Source organism: Lissotriton vulgaris, chromosome 10 (genome assembly GCF_964263255.1).
Source record: "Lissotriton vulgaris chromosome 10, aLisVul1.2, whole genome shotgun sequence".
Lineage (NCBI taxonomy): Eukaryota > Metazoa > Chordata > Amphibia > Caudata > Salamandridae > Lissotriton > Lissotriton vulgaris.
Window position 1 is genome coordinate 27,027,704 of NC_141698.1, and position 18,463 is coordinate 27,046,166.

An 18,463-nucleotide genomic window follows, 5' to 3' on the forward strand; every position below is an offset into this window, starting at 1 on the left:
GTGTGTCTTTTGTAACTTGCACACATGTCACTTTTTCTTCCTGTAACGTACCTTTGCTACCTCTGGTATTTTGTTTGCTCACAATTGTCACTATTGCCTCATGTAACTTAACGTTTGCTTTTGTAATTTGTTCACTTGTAATGTTCTCATTTCAGTTCTGTTCCTAATGTGAAGCGCTCTGACACCTTCGGGTAAAGTCCGCGCTATATAAAAAGGCATAAATAAATAAACAACCTATTGCATTGCATATGCTTGTTTCAATATCTGAAGGGGAGGGGGGTCTCTTTAAGCTGCCAGAACCAAGACTTGTATCCCACCACGCCCTAGACGTCACAATTCATAAAAGTTAGTACATCACTATTGGCTCCTGGCAGAGACTGCCTCGCTTCTCATGGTCCATGTAATACGTTTTTTGGGTTCTTCATTTTCATCTCCGAACAGGGGATTGGGTGTCTTGGCCTGCCCATTAAAGTCCCGAGCCCCGCCTCCCACCCGTTTTCTGATTGGAACATCCGCGACGGTGCCTCACCCTTTGCAGGAACTCCTCCTCGCCCTGGAGCTAATTGGCGATTGGGCAGTTCGTTTGCCAATTCGCTTATGCCGTAGTGTCACTGGACAATCTCAAAGGAAGTGGGCGGAACCTCCACCGACGCCGCGTTGTCGCAAAGCAGGGCGGGCGGATTCCGTCGGGAAGGGGAAAAAAGAGCGGAGAAGGAAAACGGCGAGAGACACGGTAAAGAGAACTAATAAGCGCCGCTTAACGCGCAGAGCTGCTACAGAACGCACCGACGCGCGCCACACAAACGATCTCTCAGCTCAGAGGGAGCGGTCGAGACCGTCTTAGTCTTGGGTATCCCTCCGCCGCGGTGCGAGGGCGAAATGACGGCGGTTTTTTGGCGTTCTTTTGCTATTCATGTTCGGCGCATTAGTGAGAAACCAACACCCCCTCCCCCCAATGGAGTGGTCTTTAAAACAAAAAGCCTTGTGTGTTAACTGGTTCTACGGTTTCGAGCGCGCGCCCCCCGCCGCCAATGTCCGCGTTGACGGCGCGCCCCGAGTAGGCGCGCGCGCGCACGAGGCCTTTCCGATTGGTCCGAAGGGAGCGCGCGGACGCCCTTACGCATTTTGCTACTGATCCTAAAGCGCCAGACAGTGGACTGAACGTCCGCCGCCAGGCTCGCTCGTGATTGGGCGGAGTGGGGCTGCGCGTGACCCGCCGGGGCGCGACTGCCCTGGACGCGATAACTGCCGCCCCCTCCCCCGCCATTTTGACGTTGACTTTTTCGGCACTTACCGCACCTTGTTTTTTCCTGAGTTTACTTAGATCAAAGTTCTGGCTCTCGTACGATCCTATTGTTTCTCACCCCTTTATACAAATGACGTAAATTGCAGCATCATTGGTACCTCTGTGACCCTACTTCACGTATCGTGTCATGTCTGGAGAATATTTTTTTATTCTACTGATAAACGTGGGCGCGGTACCTCCCTTTCGAATATTTCCTGGCGTTTGAACGAGATTTGCGCTGTCAGATGCATATGATTGAACCGTAGACATGTTTTTGCTAAGGCGAACGTCTGAGGACTGTAGTTTATTGCTCAGCAGAGCGTGCGATACACTAATCGGATTCCCTTGTCAGGTATATTTTGTAACCGCGTTGACAAACCCAGTGGGTCTGGCTTTGGAAGCTGGTCCTTTGTCAGTGTTGTTCAGTTTGGGGAGGGAGGGCTCTAATTGGGAAACTGTTGGGCACTCCTTTTATTTGGAAAAAAAATGATAAAATATTTTTGGGGCTGGAAAGCACGCATTGACATAGTAGATTCCTTGGGATATATTTCCAGAAAATAGGCAAACCGTAGAGTTGTATTTTAAAGTCTTTATTAATCCAGATAACTTCAACCTCCTACTTGCACAACTCCCATGCAATCCCACCTTCTTGGAATCTAGAACCAGCCACCATGCTAAATGCCGCTATTAAAGAAATACTAAGCATAACACATCCCCCTTTCTGCCATAACAAAATAGTACATGTTAAACCTCAACTAAAAATACACACAACACTAAAAACATACGCATTTCTATTTAAACTTTAACAATATCCGTGTAACATCAAACTTATAGACTTTAAAGAATCTAAAGTGAGAGCACTGAATAAGGGCTGAGGAATATTCTTAAATAAAATATTGTGTAATCTTTTGGGACGCACCACCTCTCTGCCAAACCTTTACCTTACAGTTATTCCCTTCCTCATTTCCAACATCCATTGTCATTTCAACTTCCTCTTTCAGTCACCCTCTAACTCCTGGCAACCTTCCCCTCACTTTCCACCCATTTGAAATCCCTTGCCTTCTCACTTCCTTCAATGTCTCTGCTTCTGGATAGTTATACAGATCTACGAAAAACTTTTCAGTGTTGAAATTCCACTGCACATGTTTTTAACCTTCCTGCTTTCTTTTATTTTAACCATCTGTCCCATATCAATGTCGGCATTCCTTGTGGTATTTTTCTGATAACACTCTGCATTTGTCTTGCTTCCCTTTGATTCTTGACGTTGCTTGTTCTGGTGCCCCCTCCGCACTCTTTGACTCGCTCATCAAACCTTGATTATCTTTTTCAAAGGCACTCCTCCTCATTAAGGCAAAAGGACTGTATCCTGTTACTTAACGGGGTGTAATGCGATATGCCCACATCATTGTAACTTCTCACTACCAATTAAGTTGACTACTTTTGGTCAATTGTATCATACCATTAATCACACAAACCTCTCAACGCTTCTATTTCCTTCAGGGTGACACACCAATGTATTTTTGTGCTTTATCTCATTCCTCTTCAAAAACTCCTAATTGACTAAACTTTAATCCGCGGTCCATTGTTGTTAATAAGACACTTGGGCAATCCCTCTTTCAAGATCACCGTGTCCAAGAATTTATGGAACTACTTGAAACACAATTCCTCACGCTCCAGCCACTTACAGAAACAAACATTGACAAAGCCAGTCGGTCTCACCTATGCAAGAGCTATTGGCTTTGCCAATGTTTTAGCTATGTTATATTCAAGCATGGCTAAAAGTTAGTGTCGCAGAGTGGAATGGCGGAGAGTAGAGTTGTGTAGTGACATGTGTATTTGAGTGGCATAGAGTGCAGTGGTGTACAATGCAGATTGTAGATTAGTGTTGCAGAGTGAGTGGTGTACAGTGGTGCAGATTTGAGTGCAGTACTGAGTAGAGTGCATTAGTATGTAGTGCGAAGAAGAACGGCGTAGAGTACATTTGTGTATAGTGCAGTAATGGAGACTACAGTTGCCTAGTGCCGTGACTTGGAGTGCGGTGGAGTGGCGTAGCTTAGATTGGTTCAGGGTAGAGTCCAGTAGATTAAAGTGGATTGGTGATGAGCTGCAGCATAAAATGCATTGGCTTAGACCAGGGTTACACAAAACACTAACCGTAAGAAAGGGTCAAAGGGGAACCTTTTAAAGACCTGCTTGCATCCTATCCCCCAATTAACTAGTCAAAACACCCAAGGGATGCCAAGGGTCTCAAAAACTCTAATTGTTTAAACACTCATTAAGTAGTGTGAAGAGAGAAATATATATGTGTTGCAAGGAGAGAAAGTACATAAACCCATCAGCCCACCCATTGGCGGAGTCTCGTCATCTGGGTTGTTTTGTATAGATTGGTACCACCCAGATGTCCCACTGTATGGTATTGTGGGTTACTGGTATGGTGTCAAACAGTGAGAGAAAATATGTCACAGCTGAAGGGTTAGAAGTTGCAGTGCATAAAGGATGTGATAATTGTAATAATCCAAGAAAGCTTGAGGTATTCAGAAGGTTTATTGAGCAGCACAGCATCAAGTCCTGACACAGCAGGATACAGGTGACAACTGACAAACAGTGGAGAATGCTGTATGAGCAAAGCTCTGTTAGGAATGTAGAATCAAAAGGAAACACAAACATGGCACATGCTATTAAAGGAGTAGCAGCATAGATAAACTATACACAGAGATGTGCAGGATGTAACACACCTCCCTCTTTAAAAGAAAGTGAAAGGTATAAAACTTAACGCAACTAAACATGGAAGAACATACTATACAAAATCTTGCAAAGAAATAGGTCTTCTTCTGATACGCCTATCATCCTTAATTCTTGAGGCTACTGAGTCAGAACCATACTCAGACCCACCGTCAGAGGTGTGATCTCTGTCTACATTGAGATGAGATTGAAACCTGGAGGCATCTTGTGTAGGACACTTAGCAACCCTACTTAAATTCCAGGCCTTGCCGTCCTGAGTAATAATAGAGTTACTGAAAACCTTTTTAATTTGAATGGGTCTGCCAAACTTACTCGTACCTTTGCTAACAAAGAAAGGTTTTGCAATTCTGACCCAATCACCAACACACAAATCATGCTCTTTAGTTTTCCACTTCTTGTTGTACCAAACTGCAGACTTATCTTGTTTCTCACATACTCTCCTTGCAACTTCCTTGACATCACAACCATTTTCCACCAGGCCTTCACATTTTTCTTTGAGCCACCAGGGGCACGTCAGTCGCAGGATTCCTACCTTTAAGTAATTTGAACGGACTGATCTCAGTGGTGGTATGAGGGGTTATATGATAAGTCCAAAGTTTCTGTCTAATGCGGTTCAACCAATCCCCCTTTTCTTTGATAGCATCAGAGACAAAACCCTTCAGAACACGGTTGAAGCGCTCAACTTGCCCGTTCTCATGTGGCTCGTAAAGTGATGTACAAATGTGTTTGATGTTGCAGGATTGTAAAAACAGTTTCATTTCAGCAGAGACTAACTGCACACCATTATCTGACACCAAGACCGAAGGACAGCCTTCTCTAGCGAAAACTTCCTTGAAAAAGGAAATAACAACTTCAGAAGTGATTTTAGCTACAAATTTCACTTCTGGCCATTTAGAATGGTAGTCTACAATGACCAACGCAAAACGTGAACTTTCAGGTAAAACTTGGAAAGGCCCCGAAATATCAAAGGCTATCTTGCTCCATGGACACTCTGGCCATTTAACTGTCTTAAGGGGTGGAACATGTAATTTAAGCATCTTATCACTATTACAGCACTCATCGCATTCTCTAACAGTGCGGTCTATGAACCTGTCCATCCCAGGCCACCAGAAATGAAGTCTTATAATACGTTTCATGGCTGAGATTCCTGGATGAGTCTTGTGTGCTAATTTGAGAATGAGCTCTTGCACACCACTAGGTGGGATGCATTTCTCAGATTTAAAAAACAAATCACCTTCACACCATAACTCCTCCGCTATGTTATAAAACGGTAGCAGCTCATATTCAACATTATTCTTACTAGGCCAACCTTCTAAAAGGTATTTCTTCAACTTAACAAATTTTTCATCTTTATCCTGGCATTCAATCCAAAACTGTTCAGAAATATCTTGATACTGGGAAGAAACTAGATCCGTAAGGCCTAATACAAAATCAACTTCAGTAAGACTATTCACACTGTCAGCTTTACTTTCACACGGAAGGCGTGATAAGCAGTCGGCAGTAACATTTTTCTTCCCTGGAATATATTCAACTTTAAAATGGTACTCCTGTAACTTGGATGAAAGACGTGCAATCCTAGCAGTCGAGTTCCAACCACCACCAGCTGATAGGATATGCACCAAAGGTTTGTGATCCGTTCTTAAAATAAACTCACTGCCCCAAATGTAAATTCTGTAGTGTTCAATGGCCCATACACAAGACAGCAATTCACGTTCAATAACCGCATATCTGCGCTCAGTTTCATTCAATGTTCTGGAAGAAAAGGCTACATTCCATTCTAGCATACCATCTGTCTGAGATAGCACACACCCAAGACCGTACAAACTTGCATCAGTAGTAATTATGCATTTTTTCCCAATTCTAAAGGGTTTCAAAGTAGGGGAATTAACAATATCATGTTTGATTTCAGTGAAAGCTTTTTCTTGTTCAGTATCCCAAACAAAATCATTGCACTGCCTTAAAAGTTTCCTTAAAGGTTCCATTTTGGTGGCAAAGTTTACAACAAATTTACTGTAGTACTCACACATTCCGGAGAAAGAAAGAAGTTGTTCCTTATTCTTTGGGGATGGAGCACTGAGAATAGCATCTACATTTGATTTCTTTGGAACAAGACCTTCCCCCGACAAAGTGTGGCCTAAATATTCAACTGACTTCCTAAAAAGTTTGCATTTGTGTGCCTTGAGAGTAAGCCCAGAATTTTCCAATCTTTTGCACACAACACTCAAATGTGAACTATGTTCAGTTTCATTTTTTGAGAAAATCAAGATATCATCTTGAAAGCATTTTACAAACTTGTCAAGATCCCTGAAGATTTGAAACATGACGCGTTGGAAAACAGAGGCAGCGGACGCCAACCCAAACGGCATCCTTCTGTATTGAAACAGTCCCATAGGAGTGATGAAAGCTGTGTATTTCTTAGAATCTTCAGTAAGCTCAATTTGATGATACGCAGATCTAAGGTCTAAAGTGGAAAAAATCTGCGCACCATCAAACAAGGAAACCAGCTCATTAATATTCGGAAGGGGATGACAGTCTATAACAATATTGGAATTTAAGGCCCTCAAATCGATGCAGACCCTTAATTTTTGGTCAGGTTTGCGTACCAAAACGATAGGAGAAACCCATTCAGACGATTCAATGGGCTCAATAATATTGTCTTTAAGTAGGTCATCCAACATTTCTTTTAGCTCGTCCCTAACATTTAAAGGAACTCCTCTAAGCTTTTGTTTGACTGGAACTGCACCCTCTTTGAGAACAATTTTGTGTGCAAAATTTTCCAGTCTACCTAAACGGTCACAGAAAACTTTATTGAACTTTTCACTCCATGAAGTAATAACATTATCCTTCCCATTTACATCAGAAATAGAACTAATCATATCCTGTTCACTACACAATGAAATGGGATCTTTGGCACGTGGATTTAAAGTAATGCCAAGTTCCCATTGATCATGCCAACCCAGTACATTGATTCCTTTGACTGCAATGTAAAGCTTAATTTGAGCTGACCTTCCTCTGAAACATAAAAGAACATTAAAGAAACCTTCAATATCAATAGCATTACCATTGAAACTTTCAGCTAAAATATCCGAGGGTTGTAAATCAGAACTGTAACAAACTGTTGTTAACTTTTCATTAAAGTATTCCCTAGTAATAATCGTCCATGGAGATCCAGAATCTACCATGAGTTCGATAGCGATGGATGAAATGTGGAAAGTACATTTAGGAGATTTCCTACTGGTTGATCCAAGGATAGAAACGACATATCCACGTTCAACCTCCTGTTTAACTTCATCCACAATGCTAACAGAAGATACTTTAGTGGGAATGGGCATAATAGATCGTCCAGAGCGACCTTGGGAATTGTACCTTCTTTCCCTACATACATTACTAAAATGTCCTAGTTTGTTGCAAATATTGCAAGTTCTGTTTAAAGCAGGACAGCCCTGAAAGGAAGCTATATGTGATTTACTACCACATCTGTAGCATGAAAACGCTGGGTTTCCAAAATCCGATCTTCTGTTATTAATACCCACAGAATTTTTATATTTAGACTGAAAAGGGATAACATTTTTATCATCAACCTTGGGTTTAACAATACAAACCTCTTCCTCTACAATAGTTTTACTGGGATGAGAATTTGAGGTTTGCTTAACTACTATGTCCATCCACTTTTCCGACATTTCAGTAGACTTAGCGATGGCTATGGTCTCTTCTAAGTTAGGATCACCTATACACCAAAGCTTATCTTGTACCTTCTTGTTTTTAACATGAACAATAATCTGATCACGGATCATCTCATCTGCCATAACACCAAAATTGCAATGTAAGGTCAGGGCTCTTAAAGCAGTGAGAAAGTCATCAAACGATTCCTCTTGTTTCTGTGCTCTAGTATAAAATTTGAAACGATTTAAGGCAATATTGGCAGTGGGTTTGAAACGTTTCTCTAATCTACCAAGAGCTTCGGTATAAACATTAACAGAATCACCACTTCCACTAGGTACAGTAAATTGAGGTAAAGTTCTAAAGATTTCTTGGCCTTCAGAACCCAAACAATGTAACAAAATGCTTTTTTTCCTTTCTGATCCCATGCGCTCCCCATCAATGGCTTTCATATAATTGAAAAACTCCTCCTTCCACCTTGACCAAGGCATGGGAGGGTCACCTTTAACCTGTAAAAACTTAGCAGGGGGGTCAAATTGCATGGAGAAGGAGATTAAGTAGCAACAACAATAAAAAAAAATAGAATGAAATAAATAAACAAAACAAAAATAAATAAATAAATAAGTGCAGACTCAAACACTCAAAAGATAAGAGCAATAGTTGAATAAAATGTACTTAAGCCAATGTGGAATCACTTAGTTTGTGGTGATCGAGTTTGTAGTACTGTGGAAGTTGAAGCTTGAAGAACTGTTGCTGGAAGTACACTTGCCGGAAAACTTGAAGAAACGGAGTGTAAGTAAACAACAAAATGAAAGTTAAGGTAAGCGCTAAAACAATGGTTCACTTTTAGAGCAAGCGCTAATAAAATTGGGGAAAAACAGCAGGAAACGCGATTAGAAACGGACTCGTTCGCTCGTCGATGCGTTGCTAAGCAACGAAATAACAAAATGGCGGCACGTAACGTGCGTGAAGGCGTTGTAGCGTGATGACGTTGACACGCTAGATGAGGCAGACGTAAATCCCGAAGACGTGGTTGCTGGGCAATGGCATTGCGGTGACGTTGTTTCTCCGCTTGGTAAACAATGCCGATGGTTGCCAAGCGATGACGTGGTGGCTCTTGTTTCTCCGCCAAGTAAACAATGCCGATGGTTGCCAGGCGATGACGCTCCGCTCCACGATGACGACGAACAAAGAAAGAGTTGCCACGGAGATGGAAGTACACAGAAACGTCGCGCTGGGAAGTCGCGCTGAGGGTGGCAAAAGTCAAAAGATGCAGGCAGACTTAAAGGTCAGAAAACTGCAATATTTGGTATTTGAAGTAGATAAATGAAAATAAAAAGGTAGTTCCATAGAAATACTTGCAGAGAACGATGAGCAACGTTTCACCAAGGCAGTAAGTTCTCTTCAAAGGCAGGAAATCCAGTAGAAATGATATAAATCTGTAAAATGATCCAAAATGGGTTCAAACTCCGCTCCTGTGCTGTAGATGGCTGGAGTAAGGTTGTCCTCGTCGCCAAAATTTGTAATAATCCAAGAAAGCTTGAGGTATTCAGAAGGTTTATTGAGCAGCACAGCATCAAGTCCTGACACAGCAGGATACAGGTGACAACTGACAAACAGTGGAGAATGCTGTATGAGCAAAGCTCTGTTAGGAATGTAGAATCAAAAGGAAACACAAACATGGCACATGCTATTAAAGGAGTAGCAGCATAGATAAACTATACACAGAGATGTGCAGGATGTAACAATAATGTAAAGAAATAGTGATTAAAATTGCCTGTTGTGATGCCAAAAGCGAAATTTTAATAGGAAGGTCATCATAAAGGCAAGGTTAAAAACAGTGGTGATAGTATAACAACACATATTACTATCAAAAGATGTCTATGTGGTCAACATGTTTCAGCCTAAATGGCTTTCGTCAGGACCTATGTTTATATACCACTACTGCAACAGTGAAAAATAATAGTGTGATACCAATCTATACAAAACAACCCAGATGACGAGACTCCGCCAATGGGTGGGCAGATGGGTTTATATACTTTCTCTCCTTGCAACAGATATATATTTCTCTCTTCACACAACTTAATGAGTGTTTAAACAATTAGTTTTTTTGGAGACCCTTGGCATCCCTTTTGTGTTTTGATTAGACCAGGGTTATCCAGTGTCAGTCCTGGAGGGCTGGATCCATGCCAGATTTTTAGCATATCCACATTTAGATAAATGTAGTTATCTTGAAAATCTGGTATAGATCCATCCAGCTCTCCAGGACTAACATTGGAGAATCCTGGTGTATAGTTTTTTGGCATAAAGTGCAGTGTGGCAGAGTGGCATAGAGTGAAGTTACAGGTATACAGTAGTGTTGCAGAGTAGAATGCAGTTGTCTAGAGTGGAGTATGCATGGTCTGGTAGCACACTGCATTACAGACAACACATTTTTAATTGGAACACGCATTACATTTACACCGACCTACAGTTTTAATAATAAAACTATACAGTGCTCAAGTGCTATGTGTGGAAAGACATCACCTAGTGTTTTGATTTGTTTAGATCACGGGTACTCATAGTACGGCCCGCGGGCCAGGGGCAGCCCGGCAAGCCTTCCCTGGCGGCCCGCGGACCTTGCAGACATGTACCCGTGTTTAATTTTTTTTTTTTACAGTGTCAGCAAAATACCCCTGCGGCAGCGCGACTCAGACTGCTGCTGCTACGATTCCCTTCGTAGTCAGAGTGGGGCTGCAGGGGGGCTAAGAGGTGACAAAGCCTCATTAACATACGAAGTGTCTTTTGAAGACGTGTGAAGTGCTCCGGTGAGGCTGTGTTTGTGAGTGTGCCTGCCCAGAAGCTGTCTCACCCGGGCACAATCGGGCAAGGTGGAGGGAGGGCGACAGGGAGGGACAGGGAGGGAAGGAGAGTGATGGCAGGAGAGTGATGGCAGGAGAGTGATGGCAGGAGAGTGATGGCAGGAGAGTGATGGCAGGAGAGTGATGGCAGGAGAGTGATGGCAGGAGAGTGATGGCAGGAGAGTGATGGCGAGGGAGAGGTAGAGCGAGGGAAGCAGAGAGTGAGGGAGAGCGAGGGAAGGAGAGAGCGAGGGAAGGAGAGAGCGAGGGAAGGAGAGAGCGAGGGAAGGAGAGAGCGAGGGAAGGAGAGAGCGAGGGTAGGAGAGAGCGAGGAAAGGAGAGAGCGAGGAAAGGAGAGCGCGAGGGTAGGAGAGCGCGAGGAAAGGAGAGCGCGAGGAAAGGAGAGAGCGAGGAAAGGAGAGAGCGAGGGAAGGAGAGCGCGAGGGAAGGAGAGCGCGAGGGAAGGAGAGCGCGAGGGAAGGAGAGCGCGAGGGAAGGAGAGCGCGAGGGAAGGAGAGAGCGAGGGAAGGAGAGGGAGAGGGAGGGAGGGAGAGGGAGGGAAGGGAGAGAGCGAGGGAGGGAGAGAGCTAGGAAGGGAGAGAGCGAGGGAGGGAGAGAGAGATACTGAGGGTGAGTGAGGAAGGGAGAGGGAAGGAGAGTGAGGGAAGGAGAGAGCGAGAGGGAGGGAGAGTGGGAGAGGGAAGGAACGTGAGGGAGGGAGAGAGTGAGGGAAGGAGAGTGAGGGAAGGAGAGTGAGGGAGAGAGTGAAGGAGGGAGAGAGTGAAGGAGGGAGAGAGTGAGGGAAGGAGAGTGAGGGAAGGAGAGTGAGGGAAGGAGAGAGTGAGGGAAGGAGAGAGTGAGGGAAGGAGAGAGTGAGGGAAGGAGAGGGAGGGAGAGGGAAGGAGAGTGAGGGAGCCCGCCAAGAGTGAGGGAGCCCGCCAAGGGTGAGGGAGCCCGCCAAGGGTGAGGGAGCCCGCCAAGGGTGAGGGAGCCCGCCAAGGGTGAGGGAGCCCGCCAAGGGTGAGGGAGCCCGCCAAGGGTGAGGGAGCCCGCCAAGAGTGAGGGGGCCCGCCAAGAGTGAGGGGGCCCGCCAAGAGTGAGGGAGCCCGCCAAGAGTGAGGGAGCCCGCTAAGAGTGAGGGAGCCCGCTAAGAGTGAGGGAGCCCGCTAAGAGTGAGGGAGCCCGCTAAGAGTGAGGGAGCCCGCTAAGAGTGAGGGAGCCCGCTAAGAGTGAGGGAGCCCGCTAAGAGTGAGGGAGCCCGCTAAGAGTGAGGGAGGGAGAAAGAGGGAGACCGAGGGAAAGAGGGAAATGCCTTTCATGCACTAAGTCCAAAATACGTCCTCTCCTTCAGAAGGAATCACCTTTCCAACACCAAGTAATTCTCCACACTTAATTGTTGTCTCACTTTAAATTTCACTATAGTGTTAAGTTCATTTCTTGCCTCATACGCATACCAAAATGTTAGTATTTTAAAGGTGTGCAGCTGTTAAGCGATTGAAACAATGCGTATGCTGAAAAAACGGATGTAGAAAGGAGCTGCTGTACTTATGCAGATGTCTCACTCTTTAACTGTATTTACCCCCTTTAAAAATACATTATGCCTCGTATTAGTAAAGTCCCATACCTACCCTTCATTTTTAACCCACTGATTTTATATCTGCATTAGCTTGTCAGGGCACATTTACTTCAGCCTCCTGGTCCGAAAAGTCTTCAAATTCAACAGCTCCTATTCCATCAAAAATGCTTTTGAAATGCCTCGCTTTTTTCTTGAATGCAAATGTTCATTAGAACTCCGGTAACCTACAGTTGCTTTCCAGGGAGTTAACTGACAGACTGCTGCAGGTGTTATAAGTATGCTTTTCTCTGCATTTCAGAATGTTTTATTGCAAGGAATGAGGAAGCTATTTGATGACTCATAGGAATGTGTACTTGACATAGGTTTCTAGAACGCTAACCATTTCTGTAACAAAACGAAAACGCTCGTTTGGTTCTTTTAGTCCAGTCTTTTTAGAAGGATCTTCATTTCAGTTTCACAGCTTTGATTCCACCATCAAGATGGCTGGAGTGCGCCACATTTTTGTCATGAATACAGAATGTTTGTACTCGACTGTGCAGCAAAACACTGGGGAATCAGCTGACAGGATGCTTCTGCAGTTGGAAGTACATGTTCTACTCTGTATGTCAAACTTTATTCACTCACAGAAATGTGTTCTCATTTTAGCTTCTGGAGAAGCTTTCATAAACCCTGAGAAAATCGTGAGAGAAGTTTTCTCTCAAACAGGGTTCATCAAATCCCCAGCAGAGGGCCATCATTTTCCACATGGTAAACTCGCCTACAGATATAAAAGAATTCCTAAAATGATTGAAACACCACCCGGAAATGAATTATATTGTGACTAAAAATCTATTATCACCCTTTCATTTGTGCTCTTTTTTTGTGACCCTCAAAACATGTAATTTACTACAATACATTTTAATGCAGACTATATCCAAGAGTCTTGTAAAAGGCTGTCAATGTTACGGCCAGCTAAACAAAGGGACAAGAGTCCATTTGGGGCACCCCATATGGCGGGGGGCTCACCCTTCCCCTTTATATATTTTTAAATTCAATTCCAGGCTGAAGGGACCAGGGCCTTGAGTTATGTAATGGATGCCATAATATACTGTTAATCAGTGGCCAGCCAGTAGGATTACCTGGTCCCCTTTTGACTTGGACATTAAAACCACATCTAGGCATCAGTGGCCCACATATTAACTTTTTAACCCCCTTCATGCCAAACTTAAGCCAGTCTTAGAATACTAATTTGTCAAACTGCTGAAGATTAACATCGAATCACAAAAAACACATTCTGCATAAGGTTCTAACTTGTTGCCAAATTTTTTTCTGTATCGGAGAGTAAAGTTGCATTTGGGAATTAACTTGAGATACATTACTTTAGCACTGCACCCCTTTGGACAGACAAGCTCAAAACATTCCATGAAAAAGCCATGGGTTGAGTGTGTTTTGGTTTTTGTTAAACGTCTTTACATTGTCCAACAGCTCCAAAGTTATTAGCTAAACAAAAATGCTTTTCCTATAGGGACTCTGGTCTAATTATAACTATACAGTGGCAACCACCACTGTACAATTTATAATATTTATATTTCACTGTTGAAATGTTGTACATTAAAAAAAAACCACTGGAGAGCTCTTGTTGAGTATCCTACATCTGTCAGGACCCAGGTGAAGGATGGTTTGCTCCATCAAGAGTCTTGCTCATTGCTTCTAGTCACCTGGTGCAGGGCCTACAAGATGTACCTATTTACGTTTTTCAAACGGTGAATTGGTTTATTTTATATACTATAAAAGCTTTGTAAGTCATAACTGTTTAACTTATTGGAGTAGATCCAATATTGATCTTCTTGGAACAGGTTCAGACAAATATTATTGCTCTTGGGCATCATTTAACTTTAAGAATTGTGGTTACGAAATCTCCTTCCCATCTAAACACTACCATTTAAGTAAAACCCTAACGTGTGATCTTTCAGTCTCCAGTGAAAGGAGGCTAGAAAAGTATAAAAGTATCGGCAGTAGTTTGCTGACTTTGTAGTTTGGGTGTCATTCATCTACGCATAATATAATGGGCATAATATAATGGGCACGCCTGCTTGGCGTGGGTGTTGACCTGTTCATTTATTTGATTCCCTTTACAGCAATTTGTAAGTTCTTTTTGTCCCTTTATTTTGCCGAAGCATGCCTGCTGCTCACCCATTCCCACAGAGATTCACCCATTCTCAGACAGAGATGCTGTAAACAACTGCTCAAGAAGGATACATTGTGTAATGGCCATGAGCCGGTATATTATATTAAGTGGTTTCTCACTGCCATGATGATGCACAGTGGCTTAAGTGGCTGATGCTACATGAACAGTCGTTGCTCACTAAAAATAGATTTACTGTTGCGTGCCTGCTACATCTGTAATGTCATTAGAGGTGGTAAACTGCTTGTTTCAAAGAGTGCCATATCTTGCTGTTCACTTGGTTGGCATCACATGACTTTTCTATGCTTTTAAGCAAAATCTAGGCTGTGGGAAATGTAGAAGTATATAAGGAAGGTGTTTCAATATAGATCAGTCACAGTGTAGTCCTCATTAATGTACATTGTCAAAAGTGACATCTGTGATCAAAAGCGATAAAGGGAACTGATTTTCATTGAAAAACTTAAAGATGGTCGAGGAGGCATATTTCAAACTGAGGCAGCAGTCCTGTTCCAGGTAAGCAGTGCAGCATGGTGGCAAAATTATGAATAGGTTGAGTGCGTAGAGATGAGATCATGAGGAGTTGCATGATGACTTTGAAATTAGTTTGGTGCAGCAGGGAGAATATAGGCTTGAGAAAAAAGTAAATGGGTGTTAAGTGCTTTACAGAGATGACTTAGGTTTCAGTGTTGTGTTGAGCATTGGCATTGGAAGTCTATCCAGTTTTCTGTGACAGAAGAGCAATCTGATGGATGACATTACTTTACATGGTTTGAAAAGCTCTGCAGCCCTGGTTGTTTTTTGGCATGCCCACTGTATTTCACCCAGTGAACTCACATGGTTGTGGAATTTAATAAAGTATCTACTTGTCCATGGGGCAGTTTGCTTCATAAATCTACTTGTCCTGTTACAAAGTCCACTTGTCCCTTTTTTGACATGTAGTGCACCGACAAATTATGGCAGCAATCTCATTATATAAGAGCTCTGATATAGCTTCTCTGATTATGTCAGGGCTCATACCATAGTAGTGTTTGAATACTTGCAATCCCCTAATGTTGCCGCGTTTCTGTAGATCTATGTACTGGGGCTGAAGGTAGTGGTAAACAAAAGTTCACGGGTTAGAATGCCATTTTGAGTCTGTAGAAACCTACTAACTTGCATGTTTTAAGGGTTTTCAACAGCTCTTCTCTAATCTTTTCCCGTACTGAGAAATGTTGGAAATTTACTCCTGACAATAGCAGAAGTAAACTTCTAACAGAGTTGGGAAAAAAAGTGGTTGGAGGGAAAATGAATTTGCAAACACTCAGTTTCGCATGTGCAAATCTACGCATGCAGATTTGCTCATTCTAAAATGCAGTTCAACAATATTTTCTCAGAATACTATTCCTTGTCCCACTTATGTAAATTCTTGGGAATGCACGAAAGCTGTATAGCTGCACTTAATGCAAACACAAATACAATGGGCACAGTTTTGAGACTTTCTTTAATAATTGGGTCCCTATTTTGGTCTGGCATTGACCATGACCTTTTGTGTTCATTAAAATTCTCTCTCTATAGGCTGTCTTCACTGTGAGTGACAGCATTCTGCTCTTTAACAAGGAGCATATCGCCACCCAAAGTAGTTTTGTTCAGTGCCAATAACTTCTGCGGCAGTGTGTGCTTTTTGAGACCAAAAACAATTTTTGCTTTTGCCATTGTTTGTTATAATGGTATGGTCCCGACTGCTCCCACACCAATAAGGTTTTACAGAAAGCATGCCAAAACAAGTCACACATTGACAAAGCTAAAAAGCTGACCAATTTCAGACCTACTGGCTTTGCCAATGCTTGTTTATTTTTGTTTCCCATAATCTTATTGAAACTGGTTACCCTGATTTTCCATTATGAATATTTTTGGGAAATACTAGCATGCATCCACAAATGTTACTGAATGATGCCTCAAAGAAATGGTAACTGAAATTGTACAGTAGTTTAGTAAAATGTTTTTTTCCTGCTTTTATTTTTTTAATAAACATTTTATTTTGAAAGCAAAGAATCCTCAATCTTGCTTTCAAGCTTCTGCAAATATTTGCATCAAGTCAGCGAGCATGCTGGGAGCATTATACATAGCCTCATATTGCTAAGCTTTGAAAACGTGTGTACACAATTTTATACTGGAACCACTTTCAGTAGTGCAATCACAACCAACAACATTTACTTAGTGCGTGCACCCTAATAATAAAGGCTTTCAATTAATGATCCACAAATACAAATTTGAACAGCATTAACGTATGGGGAAAAAAATTACCTTAACTGCCGACAGTGCCCTTCCCTGATCCATAATGTGGTACTACAAACAGCCAAAGTGAATGTGCTGCAGAGAGTTGGGCCTACTTGTTCCAAGGACAAAATACACATGAAAATGTGTTGCCCTTAACCCCAAACAATATGTCCTGGGCGTCGGGCTATAGGAATTCCACATCCCTGGAACTCATCATGATGTAAGTCTGATTGGGGGTGTTCTCCTTTTTTCCCTGTCCTCCTTAGTCTACTTGCTTGGTAATAACAAAATATGCCCCATTTCTGAATGAGTGTTGCTGTTGCCCAGTCTGAGTTGGTGATGGTAGTGTAATCTTTGTCCAGGCCCTTTTACTTGCATCACTTTTGGGCGATTGCCTACCAGGTTTTCCTCATAAATGCAGGCTCTTTTCTGCTCGTGTGAGTGTTACCTGTGTTGGTGGCATGTGTATATTGTGTTCTTGGGTACAAATGTTCACGCTTGTAGCCTTAAAAATGTCTATTTGGCTACCGTGTGCATATGCGCACATCATTGTGGGTCCTGTTAGGCTGCCTTTGTCCAAGGTGTATATGGCTGCCTGTATTTCATGTTTTAAAAGACCCCTTCCATGACTATGGTTCTATATTGGTCGCAGCACGCCCCCCCCATCTCTGGTGAAAGTTACTCGCTGTCATCTATAAAGTGGGATTTCCATTGAGCTCTGTTTGAGGGCACCTCACATCATACGACAGTTCACTCCAGTCTTACTTTGTACATCTCTGTGGGAACTTGCAAAAGAAAGAGGACACAAAAGACTATGTACTTATCTTAGATTGACCAAAGTACTTGAAATTTGAAACAGTACATTTCGGGTTTGCTTGGGCTTCCTGTCTGGGTCCCCGAAGTGGAATAAATAAAAAGGTTTCTGGGATTATTAGTTGTAGATGAGCTGGATGCTGGAAGACTTTACACACCTGTGTTGTGTAAACCTCATCGCAAGCTGAACAGTCTCTGGTTGTAGCTGATCTTCATGTTGAGGACAGGCCTGGATACCTCAATGCTGTGACCTGAGGGATATGTGGAGAATGACTGCACACGGGGTGGTGATGCTGCTGACCACTAGAGGATCTGCACACAAAATACAGAAGCACAGAACACCTCCTGGGATGAATGTTCTTTTAACCTGCTGGGTCGTGGAAGGCCCAAAGCATTAAAGAGAAGTGAACACTTTCAGTCTTGGTGTGTGTGTGCTCTTTGTTGAAATACGGAAGTTGATTTTGGAGATGTGTGTGTGTGTGTGTGTGTATGTATGTGTGTATATATATATATATATATGTATATATATTCACACTCTAAAGCTATTCTACCGTCTTCTGTGGCGAGACTGCACACTCTCCTTGGTTGCCTTCGACATTTCCTCCTGTGATCCTAAATCGCCTCCCACACCTTAGTCCCAGCACGGTGTGAAGTCAGTTCTTATTTGCTTGATGTCTTTATTTTGGAATTGTTTGACCTAATTCTCTAGGTATTCTGCTTCTAGAGATGATTTTTTCCAAGTGTGAATTGGTGAAGTTTTGTGGCATTGTGGGTACCCCTAATGACTTTCAGAACATTTAAAAGGAGACCTCGGGTATATAAAATAAGGAAGAAACAATGAGTTAATTAATTCATCTCCTAATTAATTGGGGAGATGATGTAGCCTTGGGGCTAGAGCGGGCGACCTCGAAGCTGGGGCACTGTGTTAGTCTCGCAACGACACTCCACATCCTGTGATTCTGGACAAATCACTTAATCTTCCTGTGCCTAACAAAAATGAATGTGTCCATCTGTAACGAAACTGATGCTCATGTAAAGCGCTCTGATACCTGATTATCGGGTCTAGTTTGCGCAATATAAAACTCTAAAAATAAATAAAAACATGTTAAAACTTTTTCTACATTTGA

At 42.7% G+C, this 18,463-nt stretch overlaps 1 protein-coding gene across 1 annotated transcript in view; it reads left to right on the forward strand.

Annotated features, from left to right (window-relative positions):
• Positions 1-678: 678 nt before the first annotated feature.
• Positions 679-18,463, forward strand: part of LOC147684384 (transforming protein RhoA-like) — an 86,165-nt gene continuing 68,380 nt past the window's right edge. The window contains exon 1 of the mRNA XM_086940311.1: positions 679-733. The gene's annotated coding sequence lies outside the window, so the exon portion shown is untranslated. The remainder of the gene's footprint in view (positions 734-18,463) is intronic.